General features: G+C 35.7%; 1 protein-coding gene across 1 annotated transcript in view; it reads right to left on the bottom strand.

Annotated features, from left to right (window-relative positions):
- Positions 1–26821, bottom strand: part of LOC100752994 (slit homolog 2 protein) — a 318933-nt gene that overhangs the window by 211332 nt on the left and 80780 nt on the right. The window lies entirely within an intron of this gene.

Below are 26821 nucleotides of genomic sequence, written 5' to 3'. Positions count from 1 at the left end.
CCTGAATGTGTCAGGATTCAGGCAAAGACTGAACTTAGGAAATATCATTTACAAACAGAAAATATTAATGTTGGAAGTTAAATAATTGCTAAAATAAAACATCAGGACATCTTTAAAGACTCAGTGGACTGTTTAATTTCACAGTGCTTTATACTTCTCTTCAGATTACTTTTCCACTTAAAATTTCATAAAATATCCTGAGAGAAAATGAATGTATAATAATCATGCCCAAGAGATCTTGCCTCTGAAGGCAGGCAAGCTGAGGTTTGTACTAATATCTACCATTAGGTAACATTTGACATTGGGCAGATGCTTCTCTAATTAGTATTTCTTCATCTATAGGAGGGTAATGAAGTACATCCCTGACTCTAAAGGTAGGTTGTAACTAAATGCACTCTGGCTTCAGCACACAGAGAAAGTGCCAGATAGATGTTAGCTTTCTAAAAGTGGCCAAAGAACAAGATAGGGCCTCTCCTTATCTCTGGAGAACAGAGTGATGCAAACAGTGATGAAACACAGAAACTCTCTCTGCTGCAATTGGAGTCTGCAGAATAGAACTTGATTAATCCCCAAGAATAGCAAAACATGTTTTATAAAGCTTTTTTTTTAAAAAGAAAATACAAGCTTGACTAGTTATTTTTGATTCATCACCACAACTAAAAATAAGTAGATGTAGAATCACAAAATTTTAAAATCCTGGTAAGAACAATATGTTTGCATACACTCATACACACAGAGATCTATCTAGATGAAAAGCATATACAAAGCAACATCGAAGCACCATTCAGTAGATAAAAAACAATTTGTCATATCATCTTTTGATCCTATACAATGATGGTTAGCAGTGTGATCCCATAGAGTTTTCAGAGGCAGGTGACCATTATGACAACAAGTAATTAAACCTTACATGGATGCCTCTGAAAGCAGTCTACAGAAGCCACTGCAGAGATGTGAGCACAGAAACTCCAAAGAAGCAGTGTGTCTGTGGATTCTGTAGCAATTGCTGAAAATAACAGGGAGGGCAAGTCAGAGCTGCCCTGTGACACCTCTATGTGATTTAAAAAAGAGGTATTTTTCCTTCACACACTTATACAAATGTGTCAGAGAAAAACTGATTTCCTCTTTTGGCATAAAAATGCACAAGCATTCAAATTTCATTATGGTTGTGTGTGAATGTGGGTGAAATACATATGTGCATTTGTGTGTGAATATGTATGTGAAAATGTGTGCCTAAGATACTGTGTGTTATGTATTATTATGAATATGTAGACATATCTTTACCTGGCAACAAATGTGAATTTTTCTCCTTTGATAAGTAATAATTCATAATCCTGAATAACTGTAAAAGGCAATTCAAATGCATGAGTGGATGAAAGATATGAAGCAGCAAGATTCCAAAAGTAATCAAAGTTCAGTATTAATAAAGTCATTTTGTTGGAAGAATTCCCCAGTCAATGTATGTTTCTGAAAGAGAATGTGCAGCAGTGCCTAGAGGCCCACTGACTGTTCTTTAAGTGGATATTATAGAAGCATAGGGTAATAAATATCATTTTATCAGGCACAAGGTTTCTCTAAAATTATCTAAGTTTTGCAGGTAAAAAGTCTACATTGAAGGGTCTGTTTCTGAAGATTACAAAGCTAACAAATGATACCATTGATATTTGAATTCAACCAAATCCAATTTCAACATCAGTGACTATCAGCACTAATCACAGTCACTTACCAACATTGAGAACTGTAAGCATGAGATGACTTGAATAGAAAGAGTGAATTAATCAGTCTTTCACCACTAGCAAGTATGATATGCCCATAGCTGACATATGGAGATTCTTGGAGTCACTACTACCTTCGTAGAATAAACAGACTCAGCAAAAGTGTTGCAGACTTCTGGACTGACCTCTATCATTCAAATTACATTTGTATCCCAAACCCTTTGAAGAGGACATTTATTTAGAAATACCTGGCACTTTGTCTTTGTCTAATAGCACTTCTTTATTTTCCTATTCCAATTTAACTAATGCATCTGCCATCACTGACTTGAAAAATATTTGAATTATTACATATACCAGAAATGTATAAGAAAAATGATTGATTCTAAAAGAATATCTGGAGTCCACCAAATGCAAACCATAAGGAAAAAGAGGAGAACCAATCCTACATCTTGAAAGATCCTGTTTGCACATCAAGAGAAGTAGTTGATGCTGACAATGCCAATACTAGTCTAATTTAACTCATTTTAGTATTGAATATAATGTAAAGCAGAGGTTCTTGACCTGTAGTGGACATACTTATTATAAGGAGTCCAGCTGATAGCTACCTTGCCTGGCCCCTTCCATAGACATTCTTGAGGTGCTACCCCAAAAATTTAACTTCTAAGAAAATCTCATGTGGTGAGGTGTTTCTGGAGTGGAGAATAAACTCCACGAAACATTTTTGTAAGGTAAAAAACGTCTTTCTAAGTAGGCATAAAGCATTTCATGGAGGTAAGAAGGGAAGTTGATCTAGGATTCAGGACACACAGCCTCTAGAAGACACCACATCCATCAGTCAACAGCTGAAAGCCTTGAAGTACGAGGATTTCAGATATAATAAGTCCCTGAAGAGGGCTGGGATAGAGCTATGCCCTTGCCTTCTTTTCACATCAATGTTGATTACAAAGAAAAATAGTGAACTGGGAGCAACCCAATACCCAACAGAGACTCCTGACACACTTCCATGATCTCCTCTGGCCTGATTTTCCATAAGAAGACTCAATTATCCCTGTGTACTTGAACCACATGAGAAGGAAGGGAAAAGAAAGAACACACAACTCAAGTCCTCTGGACATTAGGGCATCAGAAAAATGTCCCTAAATGACCAAAGAATAAGTATGGTAAGCTTCAAAGGTCTCAATTGAAACCACAGTAGAAATAATAACCTTGGACTATTAGTAAGTGAATGGACAGGGCTGGAACTGACTACCGACTGCAGCAGTATTTTGCATGCACGTCTTCATTTGGTTGTTTGTATACAAGTCATGAGGACTCAAACACCACAACTAAAATCTAGCTAAACCTTTTATAAATTTTAAGATCATTACTATCAAGAATGTCTCAATGTTGATGGATTAGAACATTGGAACAAAGAAACCAATAAAGACAAAGCCAACACAATCAAAACATCTCACTCATCATGAGGAAGTAAGAATGTTCTTCTACTCCCATTGCCATCAGGAGAAGGAAATATAAAAAAAGAAATGCAGATACTCACTCAGAGAAGAAACATTCCTGACATGAAATACTAGCTTCAAAATGATGGAGGAGTTCATGATCTGAAATTGGATTTCTCCAAAGGAAGGCAATCCAAATCAGAGGTGGCTCTATCCTTTACCTGGCAAAATTCCTTTTCTTTAGTTATCATTGAGGATGCACTGGTTATCAATAAGTAAAAGCGACAGTTTTTGCATGCCTGAGTGTGATGTACAAATGTCAGCTTTGTTCCAAGAGATAAAGTACATCACGTCAGTGACTCTGTAATTCCACTGGGTCCCACCTAAAATGTGAGTCAGGATATAAAATATTTTATAGAGTATATCATGCCAAAAGTAGACATTACCTCAAATATTCATAATTATAGTTCTCTGTCAATTTTTGTTATGACTATGATTTTTTAAAAACACCAATGTTATCCAAAGAATGAAATTATAATAATGGTTAGTAAAAAATATACAACTTTTAGATTGTTGTAAATATTTAGGGAGTAGATAGAGTAGGTGTTGAAATTTTATGTTGAGGTTGATTTTTGTTTGACAGGAAATCAAAAAAAACTCTGTAAAATCCTATTAACTTTTTCTAGTGGCACCTATTTTATGCACCAAGATAAAGAAGGGGTGCTTGGTTTACCACATGAGCACATAATTATTTTCATTTACCTTTTTTAAAGCATCAATTTGTGTTCATTAATTTCTCTTTACTGTGCACTCTTGTGACATATTACTGGAGTCAGCCTGTGGAATTACTCCTCTTAGAATATTCTCTACAGTCTCACTCTTCTATTCTTTCTGGTTATTTCTTTTCTTCTGTGATTCCACTTTTGCTAAGAGTTCCCATTAACACTTCCTCAGCTTTTAAGACTCATTTTCAAAAAACCAGCATAATGTGTATGTACAAAATATGTCTGGTAAGAACTCCTATTGTAAACAGCTATCAGTTATTTCCAGATGGATAAAAATAAGGAAAGGACAGAAAGAGAGCAGTTTTTTCTGTCTTGCTTTGCAAACTTATCCTCAAATGAAAATGAAAGGGACCTCTTTTCCAGAGACTCACACTGAAATTCCACACTGGTCCTATTACCCTTGTAAGAATGTATTCAATGTACTCAACCTATGAGTTACCCTTGCCAGAGTATACCTGCTTTGTGGAGAGATAAAAACAAATTTTACAGCAATAAAGAGGAAGAAATCTCTGAATCCATCCACACCTCACCTTGTACCACCAATAACTGAGATAGGGGTTAGGACTGCAGAACTCTCAGGATCACTAACAAAGTGAATTATCAGAGACAACAGAAGATGCTTAGAAGAAATAAATAAAATGTTCTACTTCAGAACTGTTTGAGTCAGTCTACAGAATATGAGACACATATAGTGTACCAGTCTTGATTAATTCCATTTGTATTTATATTTTCAGACTGAAAGGTTTATCGGGAGACCAAAAGAGGTATCAAACATATCTATCTTTGGTTTAAACTGAGTGAGGTTAAATATATGAATTTATTTTCTTAAAATTCTTACTTGTATATATTAGAGTTAGACAAAGTATAATATCATTTTACTAGAAACTTTAAAGACACAAAAAGTTCCCCGGGTATTTTTTCTTTTGAGCTCTGTGTTATCTATTAATTTTCTAGTGGGTATGAAGTGCAGAAATATCTCAATTACTTTCTTAATGTGGGAAATTGCCAATATGGAGTCAGGTAAAAATATAAGGGTATTTAGTAAGGAAAAACCTTGCTTACAGAGCGATCTAGCCAGCCAGCAGGGCAGCAGTAACTACAACAAACTGAAGATGAAATGAAAGAAGGGCCGCCCACATGAGTACCCGTCACTCTTAAACCTTACATACCTCACCCTGACCTTGCCCTTGCAAACATGGTCAGGTACACCTGTAGCCAGCCCTTAGCAGGCGTGGTTAGTGTCCCCTACAATTTCTCTTTAAAAAAAAAAAAGATGAAACATCATGAAACTCATGCCTCAGCAAAGACTAGCCATGTGGCAGGAATTTGCTAAAGGAACAACCATGAATTTGGAAATTTTGGAAATGTGATTTCAGACCATTTAAAAATATTTTAAGACAAATGCCTTATGTTTTCTTATATGTCAAAACACACACACACACACACACACACATATTGTTGTGTTGCATAATAAGAGTAGCAGTTCATGAAACATTAAAACACTACCTAAGTTCTCCTTTTGCTGGCACTTTAGGTCTGTTGCTGTACTAATCTTATTTCCATTCATTTAATGACTTCACATAGTGAGTAGTGACAACAGGAAGATGTTCTACAAGCACCTACTCCATTTCCTTCTTTATGTTTTACTCCATATTACATCTGGTTTCAGAGAATGTGTCAGGTACAGTATTTCATCTATCTCTATGCTACCAGAATAGTCACATGATCTAGAAATGGGCTGGTATCCTACTCTATCATCCACAATGATTAACAAAACAACAAAATGTGTCCAACAAATGCTAATCATATTCACAGTAGAAACATCTGATAGATTCATTTGGGAGAAAGAGGTATGCCTCCTTATCATTTATATAATGTGTTGAAAACTGTTTCAGAATAGATCACAACAGAGGAAATAAAGTTAAAAGTAAAGACAGAGAGGAAAATAAGAAGAATAGGATTCATGGAGAGGATGACGAGGAAAGGAAGGAAACAGTATATGACTTAGAGACACAATTGGGACAAGAGATAATGCAGACTGTAATGTTAGCATTTCAGGTTCTGGTTCTGGTTTAAGGGCAGCCTTAAACCAGCCAACCCCTTGATTCCCAAGTAAAAGAAACAAACATCTTTATGGTAAAATCATAACATTATTTTTACACTAGTGTCTTATAGAGATCTGAATAACCTCTCTTTCCTCAAGATTAAAACATAATAACCTATAATAGATTACAGTTATTGCACCTTTTACTTCAAAGGCTGAAATGACTTTGGGAACTATATTCAGTTTTGAGAAGCTTGTTGAAATGTAGAGAAAACTGAATGTCCTCCATACAAGTTGTGGGGGTAAAGGAAATAAAGGAAGATCATTCACCATAGCTCAATGGAGTAGAGTAAAAGGCAGTATGATGGGCACTGTTTATCACTGGCTTATGCTCACAAACACTCCTTTGATTAGTGACTTTCAGATCAGGGCAGCCATGGCAGTACTCATCACGGTGATGTGAACAAAGACTGACAGGAGCTGGCTTCCAGGAGGGGAATGAAGAAGGACAAAGGGACAGCACTAGCTGGCAGATCTTGCAAGTTCCACATTCCTAATGTTCCTGCCTAGAACATGAATGTGTACATTGAAGTGTAGCAGCCATATTGTGAACACCAAGTGACCATCCTGCAAATAGAACTCAACAGAATAAAAATGCTGCAAAGAAGACACCAAAGAGCTCATATTCCCAAGGCATCCCAGAGAAGTAACAGCACCTTTGAGCAGCCAAGCTACGTGTAGATTTCTTTCTTACACAAATACCATAGGTATTTACATGTCAGTAAATTGCAGAATATGTTACATGATTCATTCTAAAATCATAAAAGGATATTAGACATTTCAGAATATGCATGAAAAAATGTTAGAACTTACACAGAGCAGTTGAATGGTTGTCAATCAATGAATGTCTAACTAGAGTTAACTCCTGTACTCCAACCGTTGCTCATACTTAAAAACTCGGTGGTGGTGGCACATGCCCTTAATCCCAGAATTTGGGAGGCACAGGCAGGTGGATCTCTGTAAGTTAGTGGCCAAACTGGTCTGCAGAGCAATTTTCCAGACAGGTTCCAAAGCTACACAGAGAAACTCTTATCTCAAAAAAAAAAAATCCAAAAGAAAAAAAAAAAAAACAAACCATACAAATAAACAAAGAGGGTAGTCAATGATGTAAGAGCAAGAACCTTTCATGCTTGACAATGAAATGATGGCAGGAGCAGACTGAGAATGATTTAACTTTAAAGAACATGGTGGTGTCTTTTAGGAGATATAAAATGTGTATATACTTGTAGATGAAACACACCATACTGATCAGACTGTTAGTGATGTTTACATTCTGCTAGCCTATAAGCCTTGAGGAATGTAAAGTAGAGATATGTCTTCCAGTGCCTCCAGTTCACTCTGAAAGTTCCTTTAAAAAGTTACGGGCATGTGGTACTATGTGGATTTCCAATGCTGTCTGGCTTCTTACAGAAAGCAGGGGCTTAAGCTGACTAATTTGCATATGCTCATAAGAGAAAATCAAATTTTCCCTTGAAGCCATCTCCAGAGCAGAAAAGCATCTTGCACAAAGACGTTTAAATATAATTATAGAAACACAGCAGTGAAGATATTAGTCAGAACTATCTGCATTAAAAGTGGGAACTAGAAAACAAACTTGCAACACAACTACCGTCTGGGTTTTAGGGTATAAATCTCACTCTGATTTCAGTATTTTAGGTAATATTACATTTGTCGGACAAAAAGTTAGAGTGGGCAATTTAGCTTGCTTTCCTCATTGCAGTGAGAATTACTAGTGGGAAATTTTTCAAGCTACCATAAACTGACTACTCTTTGTACTTCAATTATTTGAACTGCTATTGAATATTTACACCTTTGCTACATATATACAGGCCTTCAAAATCCAGATATAAAATTTCCTTCACAAACACTCCAATGGGTACTTGTGCCCCATTTCAGAATTTCTTTAGGTGTAAAGTCAGCTTTTCAAAATAAATCATTTGCATCAAGCTGACAGGCAAAATACCCTGATGGACGAGAGCAAAGACCAACTCTCCTTCCCTTGTTCCTTTCAAGTAGAAAAATCAATTGTAGTTGGCCTTTCTGTTCTGATTTTTTTTTTGACACATACACAAGAAAATAACTTTCTTGTGTTTCCTTTGCTCACTTAAAATAGAAACTGGAAAACACAACTTCAAAATACTTTTCCCAAGCTCAAGCACATTTTCTTGTGCTTTCCACAATTCTCAGTCATGTTTCTGAAGAAGGAAACACTTCCATTTGACTAACAACACTATGCAGTGGGAATGTGCTTTTTTTTTTTTTTTTACAATTTGTCTTAGGAAAATACATGCTACTTAGGTGGTGTACTTGGACTTTTACATGTAAATGTTCTCCATGAGATCCTCATAGAAATAAACTGATTTCCTTCTTCGTGAACTAAGTTCCCAAGCTGTAACTTATACACAAGGCGCTGAGACTGTTACTAGATTGCTTCCTTTTGGAACACTGTGGGGAAATTCTTTCTGGGATTAATTCCATTGACTATGGGATTTTGAGGGGTTTTGTTATTGTTATTGTTGGGTTTGGCTTGATTTTTTTTAGTATTATTGTTATCATTAACTTACCTCAGAGTGGCAGGAAATTCTGATTAAGGGCACATTGCTATGTCACAAAAATTAACACAAACCTAAATTACAATAAAAACAGGTGGCCTGACTTCCGTGGGAGAGAAAGGGAAATCTAAGGCCACAAAGAAAATTGAGCAAGTGTGGATGGAAATTCTCTCAAACATATTCTTTGGGTCTGCAGAGACAATTACAGAGAGGCAGAAAATCTCCTGAAATCTAAATGATCTGTGAAGACGAATGGAATACATCTCTGCTCTACTTTGTTGACAAAGTGGTGCTCTGATATCAACACATATTTTTGAAAAATTTCTGTTGTGCATGATAAAGACCAAATATATTTCAAAGAAAATGATATGAATTGCAAGTGTATCTCATAGTTTTGAGATGATTGCTTCCTCCTTCTATGTTTTTATGCATCTTCTTTAACATTAGGTATTTTATAATGTGTATTTTAAATTTCACACTGAGTATATGGTTAGTTTTAATGTATAACATTTTTATTTATTTGAAAGGTTTTTAATAATGAATTTAATAGATTTTAAAATCACACCTTCAAATATTTCTTCCCCCTGCCCCTGGAAAACAAGTTCTATTAAGGAAATAGCTTAGTATTATGAAAAATGAAAAAAAAAAAAACAGCAAATTCTCAAGTCTTGTAACAGGGAGATTCACTTAAAATGTATTGATTTGAAAAAAAAAAAACTGCTAAGCAAGAAATCTTTGAGGAATAAATTTGAGAAGAAAATTATTTATGAACTTATTTTACAAACCCTTAATTATAAAATTTTCATATTAAAAGAATAGGCATCTCTCTTTTAAAGTAAACATTTACAAAGTCACAATTTTAAAAATCAAAATACTGCTTTAAGACAATTTAAGAATCAGATTGGAAATTTTAGAGCATGAAAAACAAGTCATCCCATTAAATTTGAGAATTCTCTAGAAAGACTCAGTAAAAGTCCTACAAACTCTCCAGTAGCTAGCATCCCTATGGATTTTCTTACGCTCAGCTCTGTTATATCCTCCCCACCCATCATCCTCACACTGACTCATCAGAAATCCACTCAGGAAAACACAACTGATTCTGATAAAATGTCTGAAGTCCCCAAGTGAAATTGCCCTATCTTTAGTGCTGGGCATCCTCATCTCTCTTGAGAGAAAGCCATCCATTGAAGTAGATGGATGATGGAGGGGAGACAAAGAGCACATAAGTAATTGAGTTGTCACTAGAAAGTAATTTTTGCTAGGAAAATCCAGGCATTGACACTCACCAATTCCTTTCTAATATAGTGTAGCAGAATTAAACAGGAAAACAGGTAAATGGGACAAATTTACTGTTACTGTAAATAGTTACTGTAATTTTTGTCAAGGTTGAAAGGAACTTTAACTTTTTTTTAACTTTATAGATGAGCTTATAAAGAATATTGTGAGGAGAGCTAACATTCTTTGCTGAAAGATTTTTCTGATGTCGGATTGTTAGAACTATTAATTATTTTTATGAAATTGATATTGCATTTAATCCTGTATACATTCAATCATGAAAGGCCAATATAAACATACTAATACATCACTTGCATTTTATTATGTGTATATGATGCCATTGTTATGTTTCTGTATACACTTACAATGGAGGTACTGACACATACTACTTCAAATATATTATTATCCAGTTTGGATTTTAACTTAATTATCTACTTTTTAAAACTAAAACCTAAGGGAAGGGAAGGTTAGATTATTTGTCTGAGTGCTTGGCCAGCATTGGTGAAGCCACGGATTTGATAGCCACTTCAAAAACTGAACATGGTGATTCCTGGGAGATAGATGGTAAAGGATGATAAGGTAAAGGTCATCTCAGCTACTTAGCAATACTGGGGGAAAGAAGATAGTGATGATGTCTCAAAAAATGGAGGGTAGTCTTCAGATATCTTCCAGCCTAAGTATTAAATTAAACTCATTGATCTGATTAGAATATTTTCTTCCCTCTTCAAGAAACCTTTTTTCCCCTTTAAACAAGTTTTAAAATGTCACACATCATCTTTCATTAGCTGTGGACCCTAACCATGTCACTTAAACCACCAAGCCTTCATGCATTAAAAAATCTCACATACTTGAAATACAGTTCATAAAAGTTTAACATTTTTTCGGGAATGATCACATATACCAAATGACAAGGGACCCCAATATAATGGATCCCATGTCCAGAGCCCCACAAAACAAGGAAATACTTGCATCATAAAGAAGTCTCTGATTCTTGGTGCAAGGTTAATTTATATTAACACTAATAAAATCTAATAAGATAGAACAAAGCTAACAATTTTGAGTTCGACAAATTTTTACCCAAATGAAAAGTGCCCAAAAGAAGGTAGAAGAATGAGAGACCCACTTGTTTACACACTCAGGAATCCCATAAAAACACTAGAATGTAATCTGTAACATATCCACAGAGGATCTGGTGAAGACCAATCTATGCAGGCCTACTTGTGCTGCCTCAATCTCTGTGCATTCATGTGATGTTTGGTTTAGATTAAATTGATTTGAGGACCTTATTTCTTCGTGTCCTCCATCTGCTCTTGCTGTTACCCTTTTTTTGTCTTCTCTTCCACAAATTACCCTGAGCCCCAAAGGGAAAAATTTGATAGAGATATCCCATTTAGAACAGAGTGTTTCAAGATCCCACTATCTTCACAATGCCTGTCTATGGGTCTCTGTAATTTTTTCCAATCTGCTACAGGAGGAAGATTCTCTGATGATTGCTAGACAAGACACTGATCTATGAATATGGCAGAATGTTATTAAAAGTCAAAGCTACTTTTTGCTTCTTTTTTTGAGACAGGGTCACTCTCCAGAGCCCTGGTTTATCCTGGAACTCATTATGTAGACTATGTTGGTCTCAAACTCACAGAGATCTGCCTGTCTTTCCCTCCCAAGGACTGGGATTAAAGGCTTGAACCACCATGACTGACCTTACTCCAAGTCCCTGGCTTCTTGGTCACTTAAGCAATGTTGGGGCTGGGTTCCATCTTATTGAGTAAGCCTTAAACCAAGTTATATATCAGTTGGTTACCCTACAAGTTTTGTACTGCCGTTGGCCTAGCATATCTTGCAGGTAGGATTCTATCACACATCAAACTATTTGTGGCCAGTTTGGTGTTCATGTTTCTCCTTTGGTATCATGAATGGTATATTCCTGTACCAAAGACCATAGATCACAGAGGTAAAGGCTCTATATATTCACCAGCTGGACTTCTCCATTCAATGAGATGTGCAGGTATTGTCTTTTGGAATGGGGCCATTACATCAGTTTATGGAGAGCAACTTATATTCTTGGCAACATATTGGTTTCCTTGTGGTCCTCAAGGGACCCTTTTGGCCAACAACTTAATTAACAATTCCTGGTGCCTAATGTTTCATTTGGTGACAAGAGATAATCTTCATTGGGGTTCCATGTAGATGTCATAATAAAAACTATTGCCCTAATCCTTAAGGACTTGTAAAACAAAGAGAACCTATCTGCTGAGGACAATACATTTTGCAATATATCTTCACAGTGATAAATTCACACTGAGGAGAAAGGTTTAATTAACTACAAAATGTAGTTGAAATAAATATGCATAGTTCACAAAAGACCAGCACAAGACAGAGAGTTAAGGAAGCCACTGGTAGTCACTACTTCTAGAATGGTTTGAACTTACTTGTATTCAGGTGCAAAAGCATTTAGAGATCCTTTTTCCTTCATTTTTTTTCATTTCATCTCCCTTCTCCCTGTTTTCTTTTTAAAAAACAATCTAAATAAAACGAGGGTTGTGCTCATATTCTGGGTACTTGTAAACCTCCAGCATTTGACAGAGATAAAGCACTCCAAGGAAAAGATGTCTCTGAGTGGTCAAAGTTGTATCTGTTGCTATCAGATACTTCAAAATTCCCCAGTCACATAGTAAAGGAGATCTTGTCTTCAATTTACTATTGATGAGGACACAATTGAATAGGGGTAATAATAGTCATTCAGTGAACATTTATTGAAATGTTTTGAAATAGGAGGATTGAAAGGAGGAGAGAGGGCAGACAAACAGTAGTAGAGACTCCCTGGTCCTAAGTATCTGTGAGTAGAATGGGACTTAAATGAACAGAATTGGAGTAGTCCTGTCCTATGGCCACAGCTGAAAGAGAACATGAATGACCTTCCGTGGTAAGTGCCACACTGGCTGTATAGCATACCATCCAGTGAATATCTTTTCCCACATAGTACCTCATTCTCTGACTTGCATTTCCATTTGGGGGAAGAACCATTTGTTTCACATTCTCATTTTGATTCTCCTCCCTCTCACACCGAGGCAGAGTTCCAGGTGTTCTGGAGCTTGAACTCTCTCTATAGACTAGAATGACCTTGAACTCAGAAACTCACCTGCCTCTGCCCCCCAATGGCTGTGATGAAAGACATACATCACTACCAACCAGCTTCATATTCTCATTCTTCACAGCCATGCTACTCCCAACAAAGCTCACCTAATAACTAATCTATTTCCAGTTTGAACTCCTCGAGGTCTATTAAGATAGAGCACAGATAAAGTTTAGGGAAATTAAAGACAGCTTTTCCCTACTTCCTCACCCAAATCATTCTTCCATTGGAAGAAGAAAAAAAAATGAGGAGACAAAAAAATCAACTGCCCTGTGAGAGAGCCACTGGCTTCCTAACATTTTTAAACTAGAGTAAATTCCATTTATTGAAGATTTCTCAATTTGTCTTTTCAACTCCAATTAACCTGTCTGATACTATCCCTAGGCTTTGTTTTTCAGCAACCCAAAGTATTTTTTGTTGAAATTAACAGAACTGGTACTCTTACCCTAGCTTCTCTCTTTTTACCTGATTACAAGGGTTACCTCAAATACCATCTATTCAATACACCAATCTGCTGTTCTCCATCCATAGTTGCTATGGATGAGATGCGTACCAGTTCTTAGGGGATATAGGTGAAGTCTTAACGGAATTAGGAAGTACTTAGATCTATCCTTTAGCAGACTACTCTTCAGAGACCTGCTACCTCTTTGCTCCCAACATCATTTTATCTACCAAAATCTGTTTCTATTAAGAACATATTTTGAAAAGTTCTCAGAATTTTTTTTAATAAACTTTAATTGTTCTCTAGCTTTTGTCATTTCTCACACAGTGAACCCATAGTATGGCTTTGGTGCACTGTTGTCATGATCAATGCAAAGTCCTGGGACTCCAGGGATATCCATTCTGATGGTGGCTACTTCATGAGACATCAGCAATATGCTCTTTTACTGTAGTTAGGAAGTTAGAAATCCAAGGGGAAAGTCTTTTCTGCAATTTAGAAACTACTGGGAGAAATCTCTAGCTAATTTATCTTTTATGAGTAAGAGTTCCTGAACTTGTATGAGGAGAACAATGCTAAATCACTGGGCTGTCCCTGGAACTAAGTGAGATACAACATCCTAGAGACACTTTTTCACAAAATTGCTTGCGGGTCTCTCTCCTTTGTCATGACCTTGATAACTGCATCAAAATCACTTATAAGCGTATTCTGACATTCTATTTCCCCTGCCAATTTAATTTCAGAGGAAACCTGAGTAGAGAAATCTCATAGAGAACACTAGATTTGTTGATTACAGAATTTACAGCCTACATCTCATTGCTTCATATCAAGATTATAATAGTAGCAATAGTAACTTTGGCTATGAAATATCTCCCCATTTTATATTACACTTGCAAAGTAGAAAAAAATTATTAGCAATTAATGTGTTAATCCTATTATCTAAGGGATACATGAGTGTAGAAGGAGAATTGGAAGGGATAGTTCTCACTTTTTGAACAAATGCAAAAAAATTAGTAGCATTTAATATGATCTGAGGGATACATTGGTGTAGAACTAAAGAGGATTGTAAGGGATACTTCTCAGTATCTTATTGTATTGAATAAGTCCCTTTCCACTCGAGAAACAAAATAATAAATACAAGTTGATTAGCCAACCACAGGTCTTACAGTTGTCAGTAAAATTATCCCTATGGACAATGCTAAAGTGAATCTATGACATCAGTGGGAGTTACATACTATATAACAAGTTAGGGAATCATGCTTAGGCAAATTTGAATGTATATTATTTTATAGACAAGCTGGAGTATGTAATGAAGAACTTAGCATATGTAATCTTCTATCAAAAACGTGGCAACAATCAAAAACCTGGGAACAATGTTCCTTAGCAATGTTAATGGTGCATATTTACATTTCTGACAGTCATAGTCTGAAAAAAAATTGAAGAGAAATAAACTGCTCTGAGACCAATTCTAAGTCATTCTAAGTTTAAGAAATCCATATTTGGTGATAGTGGGATTTTAAAACATTAGAAAAAACACCTGTTTTTATATATATATATATATATATATATTATATATATATATATAAATAAAACCAGTCAGTAATATTGTTTGTAATAAAAAATTAAACTGCTTGCTAGTAATGTTTTTAAAGAATCATTTTAATACTAGTAATTATATAATAGAATAATGTAGTAGTATACAATTAACTTGTACACAATGATATAATATTCCAAACTTATATTTCAGTATCAGACAAGTGGGCTAATATACAAGAAAGCATATCTCAACTATTTCACGGTCTCACTTAATGTTAAAATGAGTTAAATTTTTAAGTGAAACTAACTCCATAGCAAAACCAAGTATGACAATATCAGTCAGTATTATTAAACAACACAATTTGTTGTCCCAAGTTTGAATACTTTTAACAAAGTAAGAAGTAGAATGACAGACTATCTCTTCTGTAATGATAGTTCTTATTTTAAAATTCACAAAGAGCATGAAATATCCTGTTCAAAGTAGCTAAATTCCCTTTTACCCAATAAAGCGGCCATGAGAATATGGTACAACCTTAAAAACAGCACCCAATCTCCAGGCTGAGAAATTGTGGTAGATGTTAATTTAAGATAGTTCCAAGTAATAGCACCTATTACAATTTAACAAAATTATATACCAAGCTCTTTAAGGAAGAAACATGTCCTGAATTCTAATTTTTAATTGAAAATTACTTAGAATTTTTGTGTGTGTTGCCCCAGATTTTTAAACGACATTCCCCCATAGAATGGGAAACTTTCTATTTTCTGCACTTACAAGATCATTACTTTACCAGGGAGATTTCAAAAGGAACCACCAGCAGTGGGATTCCCTGAGTGTTTAAGCACTGGCCTGGGAGGGATGGAGAGTGGCTGGAGGGTTTTGCAATGAAGGAGCGTTTCCAGGCAACCTAACATAGTTGAGCAGCCACCTGCTACTGAAACAATGGTTGACACTGGCAGAGATCCATTAAAGGGGAGACTACAGAAGTACTCACAGAGTGTGTGCCTCCATTTCTGAAAGTAATAACGGATAGCTTAAAATTGAGCTGGAGTAAATAGAGTTTAGAAACAGGTGCAGAGAAACCTCAATCCTTCTACCGTTTTCTTTCAATGGTGTCTGCACACCAAACACAGTTTTCAAAATGAATTAACCATCGCCCTAGCTGCCATTCCTCAGTATGAAGAGAGCACATTAGGCCATGTCTTACTGTGCATTGATTTATAACGAGGCAATCTGATCTGCCACTGGTAACCTCAACTTCTGTTCCTATCTCTGTTTGAAAATGGAAACATACCAAAATTAATATTGATTAGGCTGAATTGATACTGTGATATTTGGCCTGGGCAATGATGCAGTAGGCAAAGGAATAACATCCAGGTTTTCAGGGGATTGTCTATCCAGGACACACAAGTGACTATACTCCAACATTGAATATACACTCTCACACTGGCTTCTTTTCTAATACTGGGTACTATCCATTTAATGATTTCAATTTTTGAAATTGTATTCCTAAATATATCCTTATTCAGCAATAGAAGATAGATCTGTACTATTTTTGTCAGGATATACTTGTTTTCTCTTTAAAAGTATTATGAATTGCTCTTCTTGATCCATGAATTTCAATGATATTTCTCTACAGTGCTTGTTTCATTTTGTTAGTCCAATCAATATAGACAATTTATAAATTAGATGACATGGGTGACCAAATATCATCAATGATTGGCTAGTGAGATGGCTAATCAGGTAGGTACATTTTTACCTGGAAGGTTAGCTAGCTGATTTTATGATTTTAATTCCTCAGAAGCCACTCAAAGGTAGAAGAAAAAAAATAACTCCATAAAGTTGTTCTCTGACCTCTGACCTCCAACACTACAAACCCACATCACAAAACCCTGCCATGTTCCATGCATAATAATATCTTTTTGAATAGTAGTAAACTGTTGTCTCTTTCATTTTTATATTTAAGGTAACATCTGAGTTTGATTAGAGTTCTAAAAAACACAATTTGATAGTAGAGATCAACATACTATGTACTGTCTATGAGTAGAAGTATAACAGTGTAAAATATTACCTGTAATAGTGGAAAGAATATAAAGTTTTACATATAAATACAGACATTCTCTTTTAAATTGAAATTTGATTGCAATTGTATTTTCATTCAAAAATTATATTCATGGCTGTTGCATGAAAGACTACCCTTATTGGTTAGGTTAGGGAAAGATTGTTTTCTTATTCTTTATTTTAGAAGAAATTTTTCAAGTTTTTCATACAATATTTTTCATCATAATCTCCTGTTCTGCAACTCTTTACAGATTTTTCCCCATCTCCCAACCTATGCATCTTTATGTTCTTTCTCTTTCAAAAGCAAAAAACCAAACAACAGCCCAAAACCAGTAAGAGAAAAATACCAAAACAAATCATAACAAAAAACACAGAAAAATCCTGAAATTTGTCTTGTGTTGGCTAACTACTCCTGAGCATGTGGACTGTCCTAGAAAGCTGTTGATCTACCCAGAGACACTTTATTGGAGAAAAATGATTTTTCTTTCCTAGCAGCTATCAATTGCAAATAGCTTCTTAGTAAGGGGTGGGATTCCATGCCCACCTTTTCATCTTCTCCACTATGGACACCCTGGAAAGAAAATGGGCCACACCTCCTCGACTGCACTGGATCCAACTTGCTCCATTTCAACTGACACTCTGGACAGAGGTTCGGGTTCTGACTTCAATCAAGTTGAGGATTTCAAATGATATCTTCAGTCAATCGAATCCCATGCAGCATGGACTGGATACAAGCCAGTCAAGACTTTCACTATACTAACATTTTCTTCCTACAGGACCCCACAAGGCTGTCGTTGTCCCATTTCAGCAGGAAGTAACTTGGAGGATGCTACTCCTCCTTCCCCATTGTTGTCACTTAGGTTAGTGTATATACCTAGTTAGGGATAGCTTCCTATTGTTTATGGTTGGGATTGGAATGAGGTGTTCAGGCTTGGATACATCTTTCAGATGACTTTAGGGTTTGGTTAAGATAGATAGTTAGAATGTGACAAGCAGATTGTTATATCTTCTTATATTTTACCTTTATGATTGTTAATTTTGGATACTTTATACTGTTAAATTTTAATCCTCTTTTAGACTAAAAGGGGAGTTGTAGGGGAAGCTGTAGCCACACCTACTTAGGGGCTGGCTACAGGTGTGCCTGACCACGCTTGCGAGGGCGTGGTCAGGGTGACGTAGAGTGACTGCATTTTCTCTTTCGGTTTCACTTTGGTACTTGCTGGACAGAGTGCTGCCACGCCTGCTGGCTAGGTCGCTCTGTAAGTAAGGCTTTTCCCTATTAAATACCCTTATATTTCCACTTGTCTCCGTATTGGTAATTTCCCACTATAGTTATTAGGCTTAAAACTGGGCAGGTCTTGTGTATACTTCAGTACCCTTAAATGCTATTACCTTATAAACGTACGGGTTAAGCTTCCAATGCATAAACTTTGAGGGATCATGTCGAAACCAAAGCATAAGCTAAATCAAAGCTTATGCTATGATTTAAGCTAAAACAGGAGATGAATGGGCCAGGAACACAGAGCCCATTGCTGCTGACCACACTGTCTGGCATACACATCATTATACTGAACAAGCAATATGGAAATAAACTTTCCATGGACATTAAGTATATGGGTAATAATTAAACACATTTTTCTCATTAAGTGACATAGAGCCAGACTTTTAGTTATAGACTTCAGAAAATATAAAAAGACACAAATTATTCCATCCCATGGTATGCATTTGAATGGCATCTATAGAATCAAGATCAAGTTACAGGCCATGGGCAAAGTGTCATCTGTCTGTTAGGGGAGGAGTTGTTAAGGACTATGATTTACAATTCAGATATCCATAAGTTGTTTAGGTCACAGGAAAACTATGTATACTGTGAATGATGACACATCTGTTTCTATGGTAATTTTAGAAGCTTCAGGTTCAAACAAAAAATTGGAAAAATAAAATCTTTTTATACAAACTGGGCAGATTTAATAAAATAAAAATTTAGGTGAAATGCTTTCCATTTTAACTATGGCGGGCAAAACAAAGCAAGACACACATATGGTATTCTTCCTCCTAATCTCTCTCCTAATTTTCTGTCTCGTCTCTCCTTCCCCCTTCCTCCTTTTACTCTCATACTCTCTCTCTCTCTCTCTCTCTCTATATATATATATATATATATATATATTATATATATATATATCACACCCATCCACCATATAGGTCTAGTTTACTTCACAATATTGCTTACAAATTCTGAAAGCAATAGTTTTAATTCTGCCCCCACATTTCAGCAGATGGTGATACTTTATAATTAGATTTGGTAGGCTTTATACACGGAGATCAGTTTCTATAGCGTCTCCCACCATTTAACCATTTAAATTGTTTGCAAACCCAACTTAATAAAGAGTAAAGACATTTGCAGCATGCTGTGTTCATTCATGCAAAAATATTGCCAGCTTTTCCAAAGGCATATAAAATGCTTCCTCAAGTTGTTCCAAGATCATATCATGGGAAACAAAGTTCCTATTTTCTTTTACAACAGTCACAAAACTTTGGGATATTTTTAGTGGCCTTCAGAATGTGCATAGTGATTGCACAGTTGGATGGGAATTTTGTGCCTTTGGTCATCCAATCAGTTGAGGACCCAGATTAAGACTGTCAAATTGTGTCAGGACTTTGCTGGGAGTGCTCACCAGAGTGCCTTTAATCCTCCAAGGTTTTCTCAAATGTCACAACCATCTGGAGGAGAAAGGGCTTTCCTGCTGGGCTCCACTAACCACAAATTACCTTCTAAAGAAAAAGACAACAATAGATGCAGTTAATAAATATTTGATTTTTATTTTTCAGAAGGAGAATGTTAAAAGAAACCCCTCCCTTTCCATCTTGATTTGGCATTAAATATTTTATGGAGTACACAAACATGACAAAATAATGTCTGTCTGGCATTTAATATGAAAGTGACTGCAAAAATCCATTATCCATTTTCAGTTGACTGAGAGGGTATTATATCACTATGCCTGTAGCACTTACTTCCCTTTGCAGTGTCTTTCCTATGAATACCCATATTGTTCTGTTTTATTTCATTCCTAAGTGGCATATCTAGTGCTATGAAATTCTCACTGATTCAAGTTCAGAGTACACTAGACTTGAGTACCACAGTTCTTCAGAATACCTACTTCAAGTTCTGAAAATAAGTCTGGAGCTACTCTTTCCTGGTTAACACTCTAATCCTCTTCTCTACTCTGAGGAAAGTCACCTCCTCCTCTGGAAGAAGTCACACCCATAGCCCCTACTCATCCCACCCCTGAAACACAAGTAGGAACCCAGTTATCCTGTGTCCCTCTTAGAGAGTAGCTACCATCAAGTAACTTCAGGATTCAAGGGATCCACAAGGTTTTCAAGCTTTTCTTGCAATATTCAAATGCAAGAAAAACATCTGTAGGCTTGGGAATGCTATGCAGCAATATCCCCAATGCATGTGGCTATATATTATAAAATGCTCTTTTTTAAAACTGAACATTCTGTATTCGATTCACATTGCTCCTGTGTTTGTGGTTAAGCAATTCAGAAAGTTTCATTATGGATGACAAAAAAGCCTTCTTCCATCACATCACAATTAACTGACATACTTTTGTCATACATGCTAACAGTGAAGGCTGTCTTTTGGAAACTCAGTTCATTAATTGAGAAAAACAGTGAGTTAAGTTTAAATGCTATCATCTTTATATACCATCAAAGAAAGGTGGTTTTCCTACAAAGCTAAAATTTTAACTTGCATATTGATTAACCTTACCTTTAATATCAGTCAACCCACAGATAGAAGAACATAAGCCACATTTGCTGCGTCTGCACTCCAAATCTGAACCAGTAAAGAGCTCTTTACCTCACTGCTGCTCTTCTAACTGAAAACTAGACTCTAATCTGCTGCAAAATCAAGATGGTATTTACCTCAAGCATTTATTTGATACTTCTCCTACAACCAAATGCATCCACAAATCAAAGCACACTTTCTAATGGCCTTGGAGTTAGGTGGTGTTCTGTTATTAGCAACTTGTCCTTTGAATAAAAGCTTTCCCTAAACAATTCTAGGAAATAGAGAAGCTTTGAGAACCAGTCAACTTGAAAGTTCAAGAGCATGTTTTCTTCCCAACAGCCAGAAGTTTTTTGTGCAGTGCTGGCTCAGTTCACCTACTTGCCTGTTTTTTGAAACTCTCTAGCCTCAGTGACTGATCCATGTTACAAATTAACTAGTTGTTCCCTTTCTACTTTGTGTTGAAAACATATTTTAATTCTTAAAAATCACATTGAAAAAAATTCCTCATTTTTTCAGTTGCAGGTAAGAAAGGTAGGAACTATACCTGTTACACCAAGGGAAAGAAATAACAGGTGAGAAGACGCTTTTACTGGGCCCAATCAGCACAAGTGACAGCTCCAACGGTGATGTGCAGCGCTACGTGATAAGATGTTCAATGACTTTAAGTTCAGTAAATGACATGTTAAGTACTGCTAGAGCAGAGGGTTCAATCAATCATTTGAATGCTAAGAGAAAAATGACTGTACAAAAGAAAAATCACATACATAGGAGTGTGCAGACTTGACATTCTGCTAGCATCAACTGCTAGTCTATTCAACACACAGAAGATGCAGTGTCAATCTCCTCCTAAGAGGAAGGGATTCAAATCTCTGTATGATTAAAAGAAATAAAATAACAGAACCCAGGCCTATGACTGACATATGCCAATCAGGAACAAATGATGACCAAAAAAGAAAAGCTAAAATAAAATCTATAAACAGCTCCTCCAGGAGGACAACCATTATCATCAAACAAAACAAGCCACTTTTATTGTTTATGGAACTTCGCTGACACTGGTGATCTGACATGAATTCTGCTGCTCAATCAGGAGCACTGCTTAGCACTATTATTTGTAGGACATAACTGGTACTCAGATACACTCACTACTAGTAATTCCGAAAATCCTGTAATGTCAATACAGCATGTCACAGAAAAGCAATGTTAATTCAGGTTAAGAAATAGACTGCATCAGACCTAAAAAAAATCATTATAAAGTTCTGTGTTCAAGATATAAAGACTCCTGATGTTCTGATAATCATTTATGAGTATTTCTTTGGGACTATCAGAAGCTACTTGATAAGGACTCTACCAGGATATTTTTCCATTTTTAGATTCCATGTCAGAACAAAAGTGAAAATTATTTTAATATCCAAAAAGAATAACTTAAACTGTAGTACTATGGTAACTGAATAATTATCAATAGTCTCTACTTTCAGAATTAGAAACATAAGATAGATCCATATAGTATTGCTATACCTAATATTTGAAACCATTTTATTTCTGGACAGTTTGGAAATACTATAAACATCTGTAGGAATGATGATCTATCAGACAATGTGGTTCATATGAGAGGGCCACAGAGACACAATCATTATACAGGGAGGACCCAGCATACCTCATATATGAACTAGACAAACTGCAGCATTGCCTTCAATTAAAAAAAAAAAAGCTGGGTGGTGGTGGTAATTCCTTTTAATCCCAGCACTTAGGATGCAGAGACAGGCAGATCTCTGTGAGTTCAATGCCAGCATGGTCTACAAAGTGAGTTATAAGACATCCAGAGGTATTATATAGAGGAACTCTATCAAATCAAAAGTATGGGACTTGATCCTTCTGCATAGGAAATCTGGGTTTAAATTTTACTTAAAGTATTTTAAAGGTTGGGTGGAAATATATTTGGACCTGATTATTATGAAAGTTATTAAGAAGAGAGCCAAATGACAAATGGATAAGAAAATACTGCTATTACCTAATTAAAGAGGTAAACTACTTCAGGTTCAAAAGTGAACACTGCTGAGACTCTATGTATCAAGCTATCTCACACACATTTGAATTTAAAGGAATAAAGTATTATATTTCACAATTAGAATAGTCTTGGTTCCTTTCTGCTAAGAAGTGAAAGATCTAAAGCTTAGAAAGGGAAATTGAGAACAAAAATCTCATTTATTTTTTGGAAGTTACTTTAAATGCAAAGACACAAACAAAACGAGCACCAAGGAGCGAACTAAACAGAGATGAACAAATCCTTAAATTCAAGATGAGAAAGCAAACAAACTCACAAAGCTATGCAGTAGAAAAACAGATTTCAGTATGGAGAAAAAGGTACAGGGGACCAACCTAGATAAGTTCATGTAAAACACAAGCAACTATGCTGAGATGCTCCACCATCCCAAACACCCTGCTTGACAATCCAGATTGACGATATCTCATTCTTCATCCCAGTCAGAAATCTGATAAGAAATTCAAATATGAAATTTCGAGGACCATGGTTTCCTGATCTATGCACAAAGACAACTTGGGAAATTCAATAGGGAGCTTAGAATACATTAAAATTTCTAGAGAAACAGTGACATTCAACAGCTGTTGGAGGCAACACCAACATCCAACAATGAGGCACTCACATTGCATTCTTTTGTTGACATCATTAGATGTGCTTGCGATTAGGCAAGGAGAATGGCTGCTCATAAATCAAAGTAACAGGAAATCTGGGTGGCAATCTCCAATCTTAATTGAAGGTCAAGAAGTTGTATAGATCCCAACAGGTGCACACATCCCTCACAGGAAGTGTTGGTTAAAAATGAAACAAATACATTATTTATTGAAATTTGTAAGCCTCATTTTATCAAATAGCTACTTAATTGCAGTGACATAAATCTGACATTTTGATACAATTAGCAAAAACTTAGCTGCATTTCTTTATGATTGTGGCATTATAAAACCTTTCAATGAAATTAACAATACTTGACAATACCTGATCAACCAACAACCAATCACTGTATCCTAAAGATATCCAATAATCTTTCTAGTTCAACCTCCTAATATTCCCCTGGAAATCACAAACTGTTGCCAGTGCTTCCAATGAAGCACTCATTGTAGCTACAGGAAGATGGAAACAGGCAATTTTTCCATTTACTAGCAGTACTTCTGCTACAGTTACTTGTTTGAAAGCACATATGTCACTCAACTGGATTCACTGTGATGCAACCAGACATTTTACACCAACTGTTGAAAAGGGGGTAATTAACTCAGTTCTGGGAACCTTGAACCTAAGAGTTCAGTTGTCGCAGGTTCAGGAAACCTCCATGTGGAGCCAAAGTGAAATTCACAAAAGGTTGAGATAGAAAACATTAGGTTAAGAGTACTCATCATGCTGAGTCAGGTACCTATGTTCTAGTCCCATAGGAAAATCTTTAAGCTACATTTTGTGATTTCTTCTTCCAGAGTCCAGTACTATGACCATCATTCAGAACACAGCTACTCACATATCATATGGCATGTGATATATTATTACATGATATATTATTACATAGTATTACTGGACACTTGATAGTAAACCAGAGTCTGGAGCTGCATCTCAGCAGGCAATTTTATCATACTTTAAGAAGTTTTGATTTAGATAAGGATAAAAAGAAATGATTAAATAATAATAATAAAATGTCACCACTGGCACAGTTAATTTCACACAGGACCTGTATTCTTGGCTGAACTACCCCAATAGCAACTTCACACTTCTCTTTTAGAGACTTTCCCAGCTCAAACCAACTGTTGAAATTAGTGTTTTTAGTGTTTCCTTTCATTATTTTCAAAAACAAGGATCTGCTCACAAGGCAACGTGAATGCTTGAAAATACTTCAATAGTTCTCTGGTATTCACCAGAGAATAAAATCTAAGCTTACTAATATAGCATAAAAAGACACAAAGCCAGGGCTCAGTGCTACAGCTTCATTACTTTCATTTGCCCTTTTCTTTGTTTGAATTTGCCACACTACCCTTGCTGTAAGTTTGAGGAGGCATCATATTCTGTTTTGCTTTTACTTGTCATTTTTTTTCCTTTGAGGATTTTTTGTTCCCACACCTTTCTCCACTCAAAATCAACATCAGATATTGTCCTTGTCCTAAAACAAGAATAGTCTAGAAATAGAGCAGATATCTATCATAGGCTTACATATGTCTAACATTTCTGTAAAGGGGGATTAAAAAGGCTTAGCCTATAATATTTCTTAACATGTACACTGTTATATGTGAATGAATTGATGGGTGTTTCTCATTTCTTCCTTCCCTACAATTAGCCTGCCACAAAACTCAACATTCTAAATGAAAATTAAAAATGTAGTCTTAATGGCTTTGTGATATCACAGTGTTTCATAAACATTTTTACACTTGTTGCACACTTAGAAATGTCTAGAGAATCCATAATTCTCAAATACTTAGAGTGTCGACTTACTAGTGACTAGGGATATTTCTAAATACTCTGTTGTAAACAGTATAGCTCTCCACATCTATAAATAATATGGTTCAAAATGTCAGTAATTTCTAAGATGAGAATAGAATCCTTGGATTATATGGACATGTGCAGAATTTGCCTACAGACATCTTATTTGCTTCTTGTTATTTCTTTTCAGGAAGTTGCCTCCAGGAGGCTAGCACAAGGGCAATCACAATCATATATGGCTGGGAAGTACAGTTAATTATTAGAATGCTTGCCTAATGCATAGAAGGTCCTGGGATTCATACAAGACTACTGTAAAATAGGAGGTGAGTTCCAGATATCTAACCTAGCAAAACATCCCTGAGACCTGATTGAGGTCCAGAGCCAAAGAACCACAAATTTCTTAGGACATATAGAGACTCAGACAAAAAAGAATTATGTTTTAGAAACATAGACTAATTGAAATACACAATAGCAAATTTTGGGTATTAACACTTTTAATTTCAAAAATGTTCCTGGGATATTCTAGTATGATTAAGATTCAAAGTCCTACATGTCTTATCACATGTCAACCTGAGATCAATCACTTTGATTTCAAAAACAGACACTAATATGATATTTGTAATAAAAATTAGTAAAATATCATCTATATCCATTTTACATTCTAAAATAAATAATAGTTGGACCATAATTATAATTACTCTAAATTAATTTGAATATATTTAAAAAGCTTTTATTATATGTTTGCCAATGTAGATATTACAGGGAATAAAATTAACTATACCTTCCAACCTCTCCAAAAGATGTAAGAGAGGAGGAGAATAATAGCTTTCCAAGAAAAGGAATGGTCTGGGAAACTACTCTCCTGAGCAGGAAGGGGGTTAAGGCAACTACATTCATCTGCATTGTATGGAAAGCCTCATTTCTCTAAGTGAAAGAAACATTTCACTGGGGTGTTTGAGATAGTATATAAGGGTATGAAGGATGTAGACCAAAAAATATAAAGCTATATTTAAGTGAAGTGGCAAGAAAGGGATGATTGTTGAGGATATAGTAATGGTCCCTGCCTCAACTGACAACAATAGATGATGAGTATTTGATAAAATCTTTTAAGTGTCAAATACTGGGCTAGTGGCCTTTTAGTAGCTGGAAAGGGTGAGTGAGAGGTGAAGGAAATTTCAGTGGATCATATCTGAGAAAGTCAATGTGAGAATATATCCAGGCTTTCCCTAAACAGGATGAATTTTCTTTTCTAGCATCCCTTTGGGAATTTGTTTCTATTTCTTACCACAATTTTATCTCCATGTGTCTGTATTCACTTTTAGATAGTTAGGATAGTTAAAGGATAGTTAAAGAGAGCTCATTTTTTTTTATAATTTCAATTATAACAAAAAAAGATACTATGCTTACATGGGGTCCCAAACAAACAAAATGTTACCAAAAGGATGTCAATACAAAACAGTAGAGAAAGTTTTCTGGTTTGGAAAGTCAAAGTCATTATTACAAATGTGTTCTTTTGTGTC

Source organism: Cricetulus griseus (assembly GCF_003668045.3).
Source record: "Cricetulus griseus strain 17A/GY chromosome 1 unlocalized genomic scaffold, alternate assembly CriGri-PICRH-1.0 chr1_1, whole genome shotgun sequence".
Lineage (NCBI taxonomy): Eukaryota > Metazoa > Chordata > Mammalia > Rodentia > Cricetidae > Cricetulus > Cricetulus griseus.
This window is presented reverse-complemented; position numbering and strand designations above follow the sequence as displayed.